This window comes from Vicugna pacos, chromosome 15 (assembly GCF_048564905.1).
Source record: "Vicugna pacos chromosome 15, VicPac4, whole genome shotgun sequence".
NCBI classification, from domain to species: domain Eukaryota; kingdom Metazoa; phylum Chordata; class Mammalia; order Artiodactyla; family Camelidae; genus Vicugna; species Vicugna pacos.
Genome location: NC_133001.1, coordinates 4,288,569 through 4,304,900, shown reverse-complemented (window position 1 = coordinate 4,304,900; position 16,332 = coordinate 4,288,569). Strand labels below are relative to the sequence as shown.

Genomic DNA, 16,332 nt, shown 5'->3' with positions numbered 1-16,332 from the left:
ACCTAGGGTTCTGGGGCACTCGTTTGGATGGGAGGGGAAGAAGTGCTGTCCTCTTTGTCCTCCTGTTGACGTTCAGCAGTGTGGGCTCCAGACACTCACACGAGGAGGCAGCTTCATCTCTTCCAGCCGCAACAAAGGCTTCCTCTTCACATGGAACGTGGGCTCACGAATTCGAGGCTCAGGGTGAGGCCGCTGGTGAGGATCCTGGATCTTCTGATCCCCGAGGACCAGGACCTGCGAGAGTATCCTGCGGCCCACCTCCAGCTCACGCAGGAACTTGGCCTTGGCCTCAAAGCCCATGGGACACTTGGCACTTAGCAATAGTTTGGATCTGGGGCTGCGGGCCACAGTGGGGAGCCCTCGGCTGGAGGCTGGCAGTCCGGTCGGGGCCTCGGTCTTCTCGCCCCCGGGGCGCCTGCGGTAGGCTTCTGGGGGGCGCGTCGCGGCCTCTGGAACCGGAACCTCCGCAAGCTAGCGCACCCAGCGGTGCGGCAGGCGCGCGGGGTCCAGGGGCGCCATCGCTGGCTTGCGGCCCATTCTGCGTGGCGGTGCACCGAGCCGCGGGCCCACGCGCCAGGGCTGCTGCGGCAGGAACCCGGCTAGGGGCTGAGCGCTGCGGCGCCATCTGCAGAGGGCCCGACACCAACACACCCGGGGCGATTCGGAGCACCTCCTCGTTCCTGGGCTCCGGCCAGTCTCCAGCCACATGAGGCTTGGGTGTGTAATAGTAGAGATCTGAGGGAGAACTGGGAGCTGAGGGGCTGTGCCCTCTCGACTGAGGCCTGGGGGCTGGCTCCCAGAGACAACTCCACAGAAGGGTGAGGACTGGTGGCAGGCGCCACCTCCTCTGCCTGTGGGCTACTCGAGCTCAAGGATGCGATGGAGGATAGGTGGCCCCTCGCATGGCCGTCTAGTTCCTCTGAAGGACCCCGAGGCCCTGTCTCCTGCAACTGCTTCGGGGTGGGTGGGGTTCCCAGGGTGACTTTCAGCTCCTGAGAATGCTCCCAAGATTCCATCCGCTCCTCAGAGTCTGCATCCATCCAAGATCTTCCTAAAGGGAGCTGGTCCATGCTCCCTTGGTCCTGGGGAAATACACTGGGGTGGAGGTGGGAGGGGAGAAGTATGACGTCGGGAAGGAGACAGAGGAACTAAGGTTGGAGCAGCCCAGAGAGGCCCTGAAGAGAAAAGGACATGGCGGGGGCGGGGGCGGGGGCGGGAGGTGGGAAGGAGCTGGGGGCGGGGCTTACTTTGCCTGGGCTCTTCTTCCTTTCCACCGAGCAGGGCGCGCACCGCACGGGCACGGCTCCCGAGCCCAGGTGTCAATCGGGCAAGGTGAGGGTTCCTCGTCCTCCACCCACGTGGGGTCCTCTGCTAGGTGGGGTTCTCCCTCATCCCGGGGCATGAATCGCATCTGGCCCATGCTCAACATGGTCTCCCATGCCCAGTCGACTGCGTACGGAATGCACTGCGGAGGCGAGAAACGGTCTCAATCCAGCAGGCAGGGGTCAGGGAGAGAGGAGATGGGTCTGGAGGACGCGGATCCAGGCCTACCTGCCGTTCCAGGTAGGATTTGCAGGCGGCATCCATCACTCGGTACACCAGTACCTCCGCGATGTCGCCCACCACCTCCTCACCCTCCTCACCAGCCCTCAGCTTCGCCGCCTCCACCTCAGTCAGCTCTCCAGGCATGATGTCCCCTTGCGGCACCGGAACCTTAGGCGACATGGCCTTTTCCGCCTTGGTTCGGGTCACTCTGGGGTCTCCGGCCTGCTTCTCTGTGGGAAAGGAACAGACAAATCAGGGCGAGAAACCCAGGAGTGGAGAAGGAGGAAGCTTCCTCAAGTTGTCTAATAGGAAGGAAAAACCTTCTGAAAGGGACAATTTACTAAGAGCCTACTACGAGGCAGACGCTTTTCGGGTGAGTGACCTCGCTAATTCAATTTTCCTAACAGCTCACTAAGCCCGTTTTACTGACAAAGAAACTGAAACTTGACAGAAGTTAACCTGCATTTGCTTGAGGTTACACCCTGAACCCAGGCTATGTATAGCTCTAACCGCATCCTGGTGATGATTTGTGCTTATATCAAGCCTTGGAACTTTAAATCTCTTTTTGTGTACTTCCTGTATTTATTCATTTCTACTTTGTTTTTTGATATAATTCACAATCATCTCACTCAATGTTACATTAATATTAATGAAAGGTATTGATAAACTCTCAATTCCTCTGCGGACAGAAGTTTTCTATGTCTTTTGTTTTATTGGTATTATTATTGTAATCATTCTGTTTCTCATTAGTATCGTTTTAATTCTAGCTGACGTCCCATTCTCTATTTTTTGCCCTTAATTGATAGGATTTCTCTAAAAAATGGACCATTTTAAGATGTAGTCATCTTGTCTAACACAAGAAACATATACAAATCTTACACAAATAATACACGGAACAAGTGTGGTCTCCCAAGGGAGCCATGAATTTTGGGATTATGTAGGATGCTGCAGCCATTGATATTTTGGCCCTATGCCTCTCTTCTCATTGTAGAGATAGTGTTCTGGTTCCTGCTGTTGTGACTGTACCTTGGGATGCCAGCAGCATTGTAACAGAGAAGAACCAACCTTACTCCACACTGGATCTATTTCTTTAAACTCTATCCCTTGTGCTCTGTAGCTAATTGCTCTCTGCCCAGCCTTGCTAACTCCGCGTGTAGGCGCACTCAACATGGAAGGAATGTGGTCTGTAGCTTGAAGTACACATAATATCCCCTTTCCAGAAACTCTGTCTCCCATGCTTAACTTTTAAAACTAAAACACTTTTGCTTAGCTTGTCGATGCACTAATTACCAGAAAGATCCTTTTCCCTTCCTTGGCAACCACTCATCCACAGAAATAAGTTATGAAGCTGATAATAAACAACATCTGTCTTGTTGAAGATTCACAGGAGCATCCTGGCCAGGTCATCATTGAACAACTGCAAGAACAAAGGATTACCAGGTTGCCTCCAAGGTCTGGTCAGCACCAGGGGGTCTGCAACAACCCAGCGCCTCTTGACCTCTCTCCCTCTTTGTAGCATAAAAGAAGCCTGTATTCAAACCCGAACAAGGTGGTTCTGTAGGACATTAGTCTGCCATCTTCTCAGTTTTCTGGCTTTCTGAACAAAGTCACTATTTCTTGCCCCAAGAACTTACTGTCCTATTGTGTGGTGACTTATTGGCCTGTCACGCAGCAAGCGGTACAAGCACAGACTTGGTAACAGTATGAGATTAACAGAATCTATGATGAGTGGTCAAAGAGAACCTGGGTCATGATTTCAAAAATACGGGGATATAGAAGGAGAAAAAAGCCTTCTAAACATTTTCTTTTGGATGATACTATGATCATAATGGGTTTACTAAAAGAAATACACACTGCTCTTATGGATTAAAATAAATCTTCCCAAAGCCTTTTCCCCCCTTCTCTTCAAAATACAGATGCTAAGAATAAAATATGAAGATATTTTTATATAAAAAAATTCAAACTTTTCAGTAAGATTAATTAGTCATAAAAAGGACATATACATTAAAGAAATGGGTTGATAAGGAAAATATATAAATTTATTTCACCTCCAGAAAATACACCAAACTGAACTAATTTATATATAATATACCATCATATTTAAGGAAGTTAGCACTCCATAAAATACATGTAATCTGATTAGAAAAACATCATTCTTCCTTTAACCAATACTCTATTTATGATGTTAATTTTTCATTGGAACCAGAGTGCTACTTTTAGAAGAATACATCTACTATGGACTATTTGGTCAACATCCCTGCTACTAAAATATATATTTATTACATTTCAAAAATCTTTTATTGTAATTTAGAATTGTTTCTTATACAGTTTTTTACTATTTGCAGACTTGAATTATGCTTTGTCAACAGATACAACATGGGCTTCTGATATTTATCTTGCACATTAGTGTCAGTTCTACTGGAAATGTAACTCAAGTATAATTGTAATCGAGCGAGACTTTATAGACACCTGCCTCATATCCTCTGCCTGCCTCTTGTTTGTAGAAAAGCTTTAGTCTCCAGGCCTCCCCTGAGTCACAAAAGACTTTCAAGTATATAATACAATATAATTAACTGTAATCATCCAGCTGTACCTTAGATTCCCAAGAACTTATTCATCTTATTACTGGAATTTTGTACCCTTTGACCAACATCTCCTCATTTCCCTTACTACCCAGCCCCCAGCAATCACCACTCTTTTCTGTAAATGTAATTTACATTTGCCTTTTTTTAGATTCCACATACAAGTGACATTATGCAATACTTGCTTTCTTCTGTCTGACATTTCATTTAGCATAATGCCTCTAAGTCCATCCATGGTGTACAATGGTAGGATTTCATACTTTCTCGCAGCTGAATAATACCCCATTTTATACACACACACACACACACACACACACACACATATATATGTATATCTCATATCTTCTTTATCCATTCATCCACTGATGCATACTTAAGTTGTTTTCATATCTTGGATATTGTGAACAATGCTGCAATATACATGGGAGTGCGCATATCTCTTTTAGATCTTGTTTTTATTTTTTCTGGCTATTACCCAGGAATGGGATTGCTGGATCATATGATAATTCTATTTTTAATTATTTGAAGAAAATCCACTGTGTTTTTCGTAGTGGCTGAACCACTTTACATTCCTACCAACAGTGCACAAGGGTTCCTTTTTCACCACCTCCTCACCAACATTTGTTTTCTCTTCTCTTTTTGATGCCAGCCACTCTAACAGGTGTGAGGTGAGAGCCCACTGTGGCCCTGATGGTGTGTGATGTTGAGCAGCTTTCACCTACACCTTTTGGTCATTTTTATGTCTTTTTTGGGAAAATGTCTTCAGATCTTTTGGGTTATTGCTATTGAGTTGCATGTGTTCTTTGTACATTTTGCATATTAACTCCTTATCAGATACATGATTTGCAACTATTTTCTCCCATTCTGTAGGTTGCCTTTTCATTTTGTTGATTGTTTCTTTCGCTGTACAGAAGCATTTGGATTTTACGTAGTCCCATTTATTACTCTTATTTTTGTCTTTATTGCTTGTGCTTTTTTATGTCATCCAAAAATTTGACGCCATGATTAATTTTAAAGAGTTTTTTCCTTTTATTTTCTTCTAGTAGCTTTATGGTTTCTATTCTTATGTTTAGTCTTAAGTTCATTTTGAGTTAATTTTGTGAGTGGCATAGGACTGTGGTCCAATTTTATTCTTCTGTCTATGGTTATTCAGTTTTCCAAACACGATTTATTAAAGAGACTATCCTTTCCTCATTGAATAAAAAATATATTGGTTGAACATATATGTGGGGGTTTATTTCTGGACTCCTGATTCCTTTCCATTGGTCTACATGTCTATATTTACATTAGTACCATTCTCTCTTATTACTATAGGTTGTAATATAGTTTGAAATCAAGAACTTTCATGGCTCCAGATTTGTTCTTTCTCAAGATTTCTTTGAATGCTCACGGTCTTTGGTGGTTTCATACAAATTTTAAGATTAATTTTTTTATTTCTGCAAAAAATGAAATTGGAATTTTGATAGGGATCATAGTCGTACTGGCTCTATAGTTGCCTTTGGATAGTATGGGCATTTAAAAATCTTAAATTGTCTAATCCATGAACATGGAATATTTTTCCATTTGTGTCTTTTTTAAAATCAGTATCTTTTAATTTTCAGTGTTCAATTTTCTCTCTTTCGCGGTTAATTTTATTCCTAAGTATTTTATTGCTTTTGATGTTGCCTTGAAAGCGGTTGTTTTCTTTATTTTTTTTATATGTTTTGTTGTTAGTGTACAGAAATGCAACTGATTTCTATACGCAACTGATTTTGTATCACGCAACTTTATTGAATTTATTGATTAGTTCTAATTTATTGACAGACTTTTTAGATTTTCTATATTTAAGATTATACCATTTGCAAACAAAGACAATTTTACCTCTTCATTTCCTACTTAGATTTTTTTGTGATTGCTCAGGCTACTAATACCAGTAATATGGCAATAAAAATGGTAAGAGTGGGCACCCTGTCTTGTTCCTTATTTTAGAGAATGACATTTCAACCATTCACTATAGAATGTGTTTTTACCTCTGGCCTTTACATATATGACCTTTATTATGTTGAGATATATGCCTTCTATACCCAACTTCTGATGAGTTATAATAATGAAATGATGTTGAATAATGTCAATTTTGTTTCTGTAACTATTGAGATTATCATATGATTTTATTCTTCATGTTAATATGATGAATCACATTAATTGATTTGCATATGGTGAACCATCCACGCATTGCATGAATAACTCCCACTTGATCATGGAATATGAGGCTTTCATTGTGCTGTTGAATTCAGTTTGCTAATATTTTGTTGAGGATTTGGGTATCAAGAATACTCATCTGTAGTTTTCTTTTGGTAGCCTCACCTGACTTTGTTATCAGAGTAATGCTAGCTTTGTAAAATGAATTTTGAATGTTCCCACCCCCATATTTTTTGGTAGATTTTAAGAAGGTTTGGCACTAGTTCTTGAATGTTTTGTAAAATTCACCAGTGAAGCCATTTGGTCCTTGGCTTTTCTTTGTTGAGAGAATTTTGACTATCAATTCAATCTTCTTACTTCTTATTGGTTTGTTCAGATTTTCTTTCTTCTTGATTCAGTCTTAGTCGGATTTACATTTCTAGAATTTATTCATTTCTTCTAGGTTATCAAATTTATTGGCATACAATTGCTGATAGTAGTCTCTTATGACCCTTGTAATTTACTCAGTATCAGTTGTAATGTCTCTTCTTTCATTTTTTATTTTATTTGAGTATTCTCTCTTTTCTTAATTTAGCTGAAATTTGTCAATTTTGTTCCAAAATATTTCTTCCTTTCCATTTTGATATTTTCTTTGACTCATTGGTTATTTTTCCAGCTCTCTTACTGTTACTGATTTTTAGTTTCATACAATTGTGATTAGAAAAAAATACTTAGCGTGCTTTCAATCTTCTTAAATTTGCGAATATTTGTCTGGTGACCTATAGATGATCTATCCTGGAGGATTTTCCTTGTGGACTTGAGATGAATGTATGTTCTGCTGTTGTTTGAGAAAATGTTTGTATATTTCTGTTAGGCATATTTGGTGTAAAGAATCATTCAAGTCTAACTTTTACCTGTTGATTTTCTACCTGGATGATCTATCTATTGTAGAAAGTGGGATATGAAGTCACCTACTGATATTGCATTGTTGTCTACGTTAACCTTCAGATCTGCTGGTATTTACTTACTATATTTAGGTGCTCCAAACTTGAGTGCATATATATTTATAATTGTTATATCTTCCTGATAAGTAGGCCTCTTTAAGATTATATTATGACCTTATTTATCTCTCTTTTATGTTTTCAGCTTAAAGTCTATATATATATATATTTTTTTTTTGATTTAAGTATAGCTATCCTTACTCTCTTTTGGCTTCCACTTTCATGGAATATCTTTCTCCTTTCTTTCAATTTGAGCTTATGTGTGTCCATAATACTAAAGTGAGTCTCTGGTAGGCAACATATAGTTGTGTCTCATTATTTAATCCATCCAGCACTCTATATCTTCTTTTTTCCTTTTTTATTTTTTATTGAAGAACAATTGACCTACAACATTATGCTAGTTCCAATTGTATAACATAATGATTTGACTTTTTTATACATTTTGAATTGGTTATTATGAGGTCTAGTAAGCATCTGTCACTATACAAAGTTTCTATAATATTATTGCCTATATTCTCTATGTTATACATTACATTGCTGTGACTTATTTATTTTATAACTGAAAGTTTGTACCTCTTAATCCCTTTCATCTATTTTGCCCAAACCTACAAACCACTCCCTTCTGGAGATCACCAGTTTGTTTTCTGTATCTGTGAGGCTGTTGCTGTTTTGTTTTATTTGTCTTGTATTTTAGAATCCACATATGAGTAAAATCATATGGCATTTGTCTTTCCCTGTTTAACTTATTTCACTTAGCATAATACCCTCTAGGTTCATTCATGGTTATCGTAAATGGCATTACTTCATTCTTTTTTATGGCTGAGTAATATTTCATTGTACAGATATATACCGCTTCTTCATATTCATTCATGTATCAAGGGACACTTAAGGTGATTCCATATCTTGGCTACAGTAAATAATGATGCAGTGAACATAAGGGTGTCTATATCTTTTTGTATTAGTGTCTTTATTTCTTTGGCTAAATATCTAGAAGTGGAAATGTAGGATCATGTGGTAGTTTTACTTCTTTTTTTTCTGAGGAACCCCTGTACTGTTTCCATAGTGGCTGCACCAATTTACACTCCTACCAACAGTGCATGAGAGTTCCCTTTTCTCCACATACTCCTAACATTTGTTCCCTTTCGTCTTTTAGATAAAAGCTGTCCTAACAGGCATGGGGTGATATTTCCCTGTGCTTTTTGATTTGCATATTCCTGATAATTAGTGATGTTTATCATCTTTTTATGTGTCTGTTGCCCATCTGTTTCTTCCTTGGGGGAAAAAATGTCTGTTCAGGGCCTGTGCCTAATTATTTATTTATTTATATTTTTATATCAAGTGCGTGAATTATTTATATATTTTGTACATTAACTCCTTATCAGATATACTGTTTGCAGCTATCTTCTCCTACTCATTAGGCCACCTTTTCCTTTTGTTCATAATCTCCTTCGCTGTCAAAGGCTTTTTGGTTTGATGTAGTCCTGTTTGTCCATTTTTGTTTTTGTTACCACTTCCTGAGGAGATAGATCCAAAAAACTGATAAGACCAATGACTTAGAGCATTCTACCTAGGTTTCCTTTTAACCGTTTTATGGTTTCTGGTCTTGTATGTAGGCCTTTAATTCATTTTGAGTTTAATTTCATATACGATGTGGGAAAGCAGTCCCGTTTCATTCTTTTGAATGTAGCTTTCCAGTTTTTCCAATACCCTTTATTGTTGAGACTGTCTTTTCCGTAGTGTGCATTCTTAGCTCCTTTGTCATAAATTAATTGGCCACATAAGCATAGGTTTCTTTCTGGGTTTTCTATCCTGTTTTGTTGATTTATGTGTATGTTTTTATGCCAGTAACACACAGTTTTGATTACTATAGCTTTATAGAGTAGATTAAAATCAGGAATCATGATTCCTCTAGCTTTCCTCTTTCTTATGATGGCTCTTCAGGGTCTTTTGTGCTTACATACAAATGTTAGTAATATTTGTTTTAGTTCAGTAAAAAATGCAGTTGGGACTTTGATAGATACTGCTTTGAATCTGTAGACTGCTAGTATGAATGCCGTTAACAATATTAATTCTTTCAGTCCATCAGTATTAAATCTCTTTCCACTTATTTGTGTCATCTTCAATTTATTTCATCAATGTATTATAATATGCAGAGTACAGGTATTTCTCCTTTTGATTAAATTTATCCTAAATTATTTTGTTCTTTTTGATTGAATTGTAAATGGGATTGCTTTCTTATTTTCTCTTTCTGAGAGTTATTTATTAGTGACTAGAAATGCAACAGATTACTGTATATTTACTTTGTATACTGCAGTTTTACTGAATCCATGTTTAGTTCTAATAGGTTTTTGGTGCAGTCTCTAGGGTTTTCTATTTATAGTATCATGTCATCTGCAAATAGTGACAATTTTTCTTCTTCCTTTCCAATATGTTTGTTTATCTCTTTTTATCATCTGATTACTGTGTCTAGGACTTAAAATTCCATGTTGAATAAAAGTAGCAAGAATGGGCATCTTGTCTTGTTTCTGATCTTGGAAAGATTTCAGCATTTTACCATTGAGTATGATGTTAACTGTGGGTTTGTCAGATATAACTTTTATTATTTTGAAGTATGTTCCCTCTGTACACACTTTGTGGAAAGATTTTTTTTAATCACAAACGGATATTAAATTTAGTCAAAACCTTTTTTATATCTATTAAGATAATCATATAAATTTTATTCTTTGTTTTGTTAACATGGTGGATCGTGTTGATTGATTTATGGATGTTGAGTCATTCTTGCATCCCTGGAATGAATTTTAATTAAAAAAAAATCATGGTTTATAACCCTCTTAATATATTGGTTTTTTTTTTCTTTATGTGGGGACTAGGTATAAATCTCATTTTATGCTGTATTTTATATCTTAGTTGTGTTTGAAGACATTTTGATTTTTGGAGACACACCAAAATAAATAATGGCATTTGGTGTATGCAGTGTGACCTCTGGTGTTGTCCAGCCAGTTGGAACCCGGCCAGGGCTCTCCTCAGGGCCGCAGTGAGCCAGGTGTTCCCTCTAGGCTTCACCGAAGACCACATGCAGACAGAACTCTTCCCTTGGGGTCGCTGCCGCTTCCTCGGTGTGGCGGTAAGACACTGACGTCCGTGGGACAGACCCGCAGCCCTGCTTTGGGGGGCGGCAAACCAGGAGTGGAAGTAGCAGCTCTGGGGACACCCCCCCCCCGCACTTCTGAGGACTCGTGGCAGGCGGCTTGAAGAACACGGGAGACACCCGGAGGATTCTCAGAAGGCTCGCGGATGTGTTTTCTCCAGCAACCTTTTATTAACCCGACTGTTTGAAAGAGCTGAAGCGCTTAGGTTTGCGGTGAGGACTCTTGAACTTCTTTTTCAATGAGCTGGACTGCTTCTTCCCGCGGTTGAGGACCAGTTTCCGGTCCACTTCCCCCTCTGCTCTGTCTCCAAGGCCCTTCTCTCTCAGGCACCTTGGCGTCTCATCCTCATTATGCGTCAGAAAGTCATTGGTGCTGTCCCCATGCTCAGTCCCTGCCAGGTCCTTTTTGGTAAACAGCTCGGGTGGGTACAGGTCTGTCATGCTGTCGTTAGTGTCATTTGGGGCTGCGCCATCATCACTGGACGCGGGTTCCAAGAAGGCTTCTCTAGGGCGAGGTGGCCCGCCCCCATCCAGCTGGTCCTCCCTCCTCCTCCTTTTGTGCAGGAGGCAGGCGGGCACGTACTCCACACCCTGTTTCTGACACTCATATTTCTGCAGAGCCCCCGGGTACCGCCGGCCCTGGGTGTGCCCCAGCACGTGCTCCGGGACTTGCTGATGTGCCGCAGGGTGAGTTTGCACAACAGCTGGTGCGGGTTCTTCGTGCTGGGCACTATGTGCGGCTCGAACTCCGCGTAGTCGAAGGCGGGGGAAGCACGGATCAGCCGCCGGTACTTCTTGCCGCGGGTGTAGACCTGGAGCTCGGGCAGGCGGCAAGGCAGCTCGGGGCCCGTCGGAACGCACCTGCGCGGGGCTCCAGGCGCAGGCTCCGGTGCTCGCGCGGGAAGGCCCGCCCGTCCAGCGGCGGCTCGCCCATGGCTCCTCGGGCGCGGGGCTGGAAGCCGAGCCCCCTTTTAATATATTGTTGAATTCAGTTTGCTAAAATTTTGCTGCGGATTTTTGAATCTATGTCCATAAGGGGTGTTGACCTGTAATTTTCTCTTGTTATGATGTCCTTGTCTGGTTTTGGTATCAGGTTGATAGTGATTTCATAGAATGAGTTGGAAGCTTTTCTTGCACTTCAATTTTTGGAGTATTTTCAGAAAGATAGTTATTCTTTTTAAAATGTTTGATAGAATTCACCTGTGAAGATGTTTGAACTTGGATCTTATTTGTTGGGAGTTTTTTGATTAGATTCAATTTCATTACTAGTGATTCATCTCTTCAGATTTTCTATTATTTTCTGATTCTGTCATGGGAGGTTATATGTTTGTAGGAATTTATCCACTTCTAGGATGTTTAATTTGTTGGCATATAATTTTTTGTAGTGATCTTTTATGATTCTTGATTTTTGTGGTGTCAATTGTAACTTATGTTGTTCAAAAATGTATTGAGGAATAACTTATTTAATGTAAAATCTATTCATTTTAAGGGTCCATTTCAAAGACTTTTAGTAAATTTATCAAGATGTGCAACTACTGTCCTAATCTCATTCCAGACATTTCCGGCACTTATATGGTTAATTCTCATACCCACCACCCCCCCAACCACTGATCTACTTTCCATCTGTGGACGTTTCACAGAAAAGGAATCATACAGTGTGTAGTTTTTTGTGTCTGTTTCTTTCACCTGCAAAATACTGAGGTTCCTCCAACATCGCAGCGCCAGTCAGTACTTCAGTTCTTTCTACGGCTGAGCAACGTTCCAAGTACAGCTGTCCCAAGGTATCCACAGAGAGACACCAAAATCCATGGACACGCAAGTCCCTTGTACAAAACGGTGCGGTACTGTTGGTCCTCTGCATCTGCAGGTCATGCCCTGATGGACACTGGTGGTATCCACCTTATGAATAACGCTGCTGTGAATGCCCATGTACCAGTCTTTGTGTGGAAAAATGATTTCAGTTCTCTTAGGTAGATGCCCAAGTGGAACAGGGGTCACGCAGCTGCTGTATTTTGCTTCTTGAAGGACTGCCATGCTGACCTGCACAGACACACGATTTTACGTTCCACCAACAGGGAGGGTTCCCACCTGCCTACACCCTGCCAGCTCTTCCGTCTGTCTGTCTTTCATGGCCATCCTGGAGGGTGTGAAGTGGTATCTTGTGGTTTTGACATGTGTTTTCCTAATGACTAACAACACTGAGCATCTTCTCATGTCCTTTGTGGCTATTTGTATTTCTTCTTTGGAAAAATGTCTATTCAAATCCTTTGCCCACTTTTAAATTGGGTACTTTGCAAATTCTGGATTTTAGGCCCTTACCAGATGCATAATTTCCAAATATTTTCTTCCATTCTGTAGGCTGTCTTTTCATTCCCTCAATAGTGTCCCTTGATACACAAAAGACTTTAATTTTCAGGAAGTGCAATTTGCTCTTTCACTTGCTGCTTGTGGTTTAAGAAGCCACTGACAAATCCAAGGCCACGGAGACCTTCTCCCTTGTTTTCTTCTAAGACCTTTATAGTTTTAGCTCCAAAACTTAGGCCTCTTAACCACTTTGACTTGACCTCTGTATACAGCCTAAGGTCCAGTTTCCATCTTTGCTTGTGGAGATCACTGTCCAAGCACCTTTGGTCGAATAGACTGTTCTTTCCCATCAAGTGGTCCTTACACTCTTGACAGAAACAACTGACCAAAGACATACAGACTCTTATCTGGCCTCTCAGTTTCATCCTGGTGGTCTATGTCCACCCCGTGCCTGTTCTGGTTACTGGAGTTTCACAGGAAGTTCTGAACAAAGGAAGTGTGAGTCTTTCGACTCTGCTCTTTAACGAGATGGTGTTGGCTCTTTGGTCCCCTGGCAGTTCCACGTGAGTTTTAAGATCAGCTTTCCCATCTCTAGCTTTAGTAATACACAAGCGGCTTCCTTTCTGAGAGAACACCAAATGGCAGATGAGCCTGTGCTGCGGGAGGGCCCAGAGGCCCCGGGGGCCCTGGGATCGGGGGCCCTGGGATGGGAGGCCACGGTGGCTTTTGCAGAGGTTTCGGCAGCAGCGTCCGGGGCTGGGGCCACGGTCGCGGTCAGGGCCGCTGAGCTCGCGGAGGCAAGGCAGAGGACAAGGAGTGGCTCCCTGTCACCAAGCTGGGCCGCTTGGCGAAGGACATGAAGATCAAGTCCCTGGAGGAGATCTGTCTCTTCTCCTGCCCATCAAAGAATCTGAGATCGTTGACTTTTTCTTGGGGGCATCCCTGAAGGACGAGGTTTTGAAGATTATGCCTGTGCAAAAGCAGACTCGTGCTGGCCAGCGGACCCGGTTCAAGGCACCTGTCGCCACTGGGGATTACAATGGACATGTCGGTTTGGGTGTTAAGTACTCCAAGGAGGTAGCCACAGCCATCTGGGGGAGCCATCATCCTGGCCAAGCTCTCCATCGTCCCTGTGCAGAGGCTACTCGGGGAACAAGATTGGCAAGCCCCACACGTTCCTTGCAAGGTGACTGGCCGCTGTGGTTCTGTGCTGGTGTGCCTCATCCCTGCACCCAGGGGCACTGGCATTGTTTCAGCCCCGGTGCCCAAGAAGCTACTGATGATGGCTGGTATTGGTGACTGCTACAATTCTGCCAGGGGCTGCACTGCCACGCTGGGCAACTTCGCCACGGCCACCTTCCATGCCATCTTCAAGACCTACAGCTATCTCACCCCGATCTTTGGAAAGAGACTGTGTTCACCAAGTCTCCCTGTCAGGAATTCACTGACCATCTCGTAAAGACCCACATCAGAGTTTCTGTGCAGAGGACCCAGGCTCCAGCTGTGGCCACCACGTAGTTTTATATGCAAAAAATAAAGTGAACGAAGCCTGCTAATTAATAATAATAATAATAATAATAATAATAATAATAATAATAATAATAATACAAACGTTCTGCTCCTACACATCTCCTTCCAGCTTTATGTTGACGCTGTCTCAGGTTACATCTTTTTACATCATGTGCCTAACACAGACTTGTAATTATGGTTTTATGCACTTGTCCGGTGAAGCCTGGAGTGAGGACCGCCAGCTTCCTTGCCAGGGCGTCCCTGCTGAGGCTCTCATCCAACTTGAGTGGACGCAAGTGGACCTTGAAAACAGAGGACCTGCCTTTGATGTCACGGGGGCCAACATAAATCTGGTGGTCAAACTGGCCAGGTCACGTCAGGGCTGTGTCGAGAACATTGGGCCGGTTGGTGCCGGCCAGCACCACGACATTGGTGGTTGAGTTGAACCCATCCATCTCCACCAGAATCTGGTTCAGGGTTTTCTCCTGCTCGCTCTGGCCTCAAAGGGCCTGTGACCTCGTTTCCTGCCACTTGTATCAATTTCATCAATGAATAAGATACAATGAATAAGGTACAGTTTTTTCAGGCCATTGCATACATGTCACAAACCCGAGCTGGCCCGACGCACAGGAACATTTCCAGGAACTGTGACCCGTTCACAGTGATGACAGGCACGCTGGCCTCCCCCAGTCACCTTGGCAAGAAGAGTTTTGCCAGCACCAGGAGGACCTGTGAGCATGGCTCCCTTTGGAATTTTGGCTCCAAGGTCCTGATACTGCTTGGGATTCTTCAGGAACTTCACAAACTCCATGATCTCCAACTTGGCCTCTTAGCAACTGGCCATGTCTGCAAACCACACACAGATGTTGTTCCTGACAACCCTGGCTGTGGTCTCACCAACACTGAAGAGGCTCCCTCCACGCCCAGCCCCCATCGGCCCCTCCTCAGGGTACAGAGGAGGATGCCCACCAGGAGAATGGTGGGCACCAGGCTTCGCAAGAAAGAGCTCGGGTGATGTCCCAGGGGTAAACTGGTCACGACTTCCAGCCAGTCCACCAGACCTCTCGCCAGGTGATACCGCACCAAGTGCTTCCAGCTGACTTCTTTCCCAGCATCTCAAAAATAGGAGTAGAAAAATTCCATGGCAACACCTGCCCCTAAAACGGCCAGACTGCGGACAGCATTGTCATCCCAGGGCACCTCTCCTGGGGCTTTAAAAATTGAGACAGAAATCTCCATGTTTTTACAAATTAAAACCATTGCTTGGAGTCTCTGAATCAGTTGCTCCAAAACAGCAGAAAAGCTGCACAAAGTCTGAACTTGGGGTGACTGCTTCCTTGGGAGGATGACAGGCTGCTGGGACTGGTTCTCAAGACACACACACCCTCTGCATCCATTTCCGCCAGGCAAAGTCACCCCATTTCCCTCCTCTCCTGCCTCCATTTGCTCCAGGCCCAGCATCCTTCAGTTCACTGGCTCCTGCCGGGAGGTTCTGAGAGCCCTCAAGCCTGGCCGTCCTGCCGCCTCGTGGGCCACCGCCGCATCGCCACAGCACGGCGAGTGGCCCAGCCACCGCCCTGCCGCCCTGGCGCCCGCCGCCAGCCATGGCGACATCCCCACCCCTGACCTCGCGCCGCTCGGGCCAATTGTAACTTTTAAATTTTTAATTCTGATATTATTTGTTTGGCCTCTGTTTCTCTCTCTCTCTCTCTTTTTTCTTTGATGCATCTGGCTAAAAGTTTATAAATTTTATCTACATTTTCAAGGAACAAGCTCTTAGTTTCATTGATCTTCCCTATGGTTTTTTAGTATATATTTCATTTAATTCCACTCTGATTTTTATTACTATTTTTCTTCTACTAACTTTGGCTTTGTTTTTCCTTTTTTTCTATGTCTTTAAGTTTAGATTGCTTATTCAAGATTTTTCTTGCTTCCTGGGGTAAACCTGTATCACTGTGAACTTCCCTTTTCAAACTGCTTCGTTGTGTCCCATAGCTTTTCAAATGTTGTCGTTGCATTTTCATTTTTCTCAAGGTATTGTGTTATTTCCTCTTTGCTTCGTTCATTGGCCCATTGGTACTTTAGA

At 42.9% G+C, this 16,332-nt stretch overlaps 4 pseudogenes; 1 reads left to right on the top strand and 3 right to left on the bottom strand.

Annotated features, from left to right (window-relative positions):
* Positions 1–72: 72 nt before the first annotated feature.
* On the bottom strand, positions 73–2,590 carry LOC140685989 (uncharacterized protein C2orf81 homolog; annotated as a pseudogene).
* Positions 2,591–10,604: 8,014 nt separating this feature from the next.
* Positions 10,605–11,367, bottom strand: LOC102534591 (surfeit locus protein 2-like; annotated as a pseudogene).
* Positions 11,368–13,593: 2,226 nt separating this feature from the next.
* LOC140685843 (small ribosomal subunit protein uS5 pseudogene) lies at positions 13,594–14,255 on the top strand (annotated as a pseudogene).
* Positions 14,256–14,422: 167 nt separating this feature from the next.
* LOC140685988 (mitochondrial inner membrane m-AAA protease component AFG3L1-like) lies at positions 14,423–15,852 on the bottom strand (annotated as a pseudogene).
* Positions 15,853–16,332: the final 480 nt, after the last annotated feature.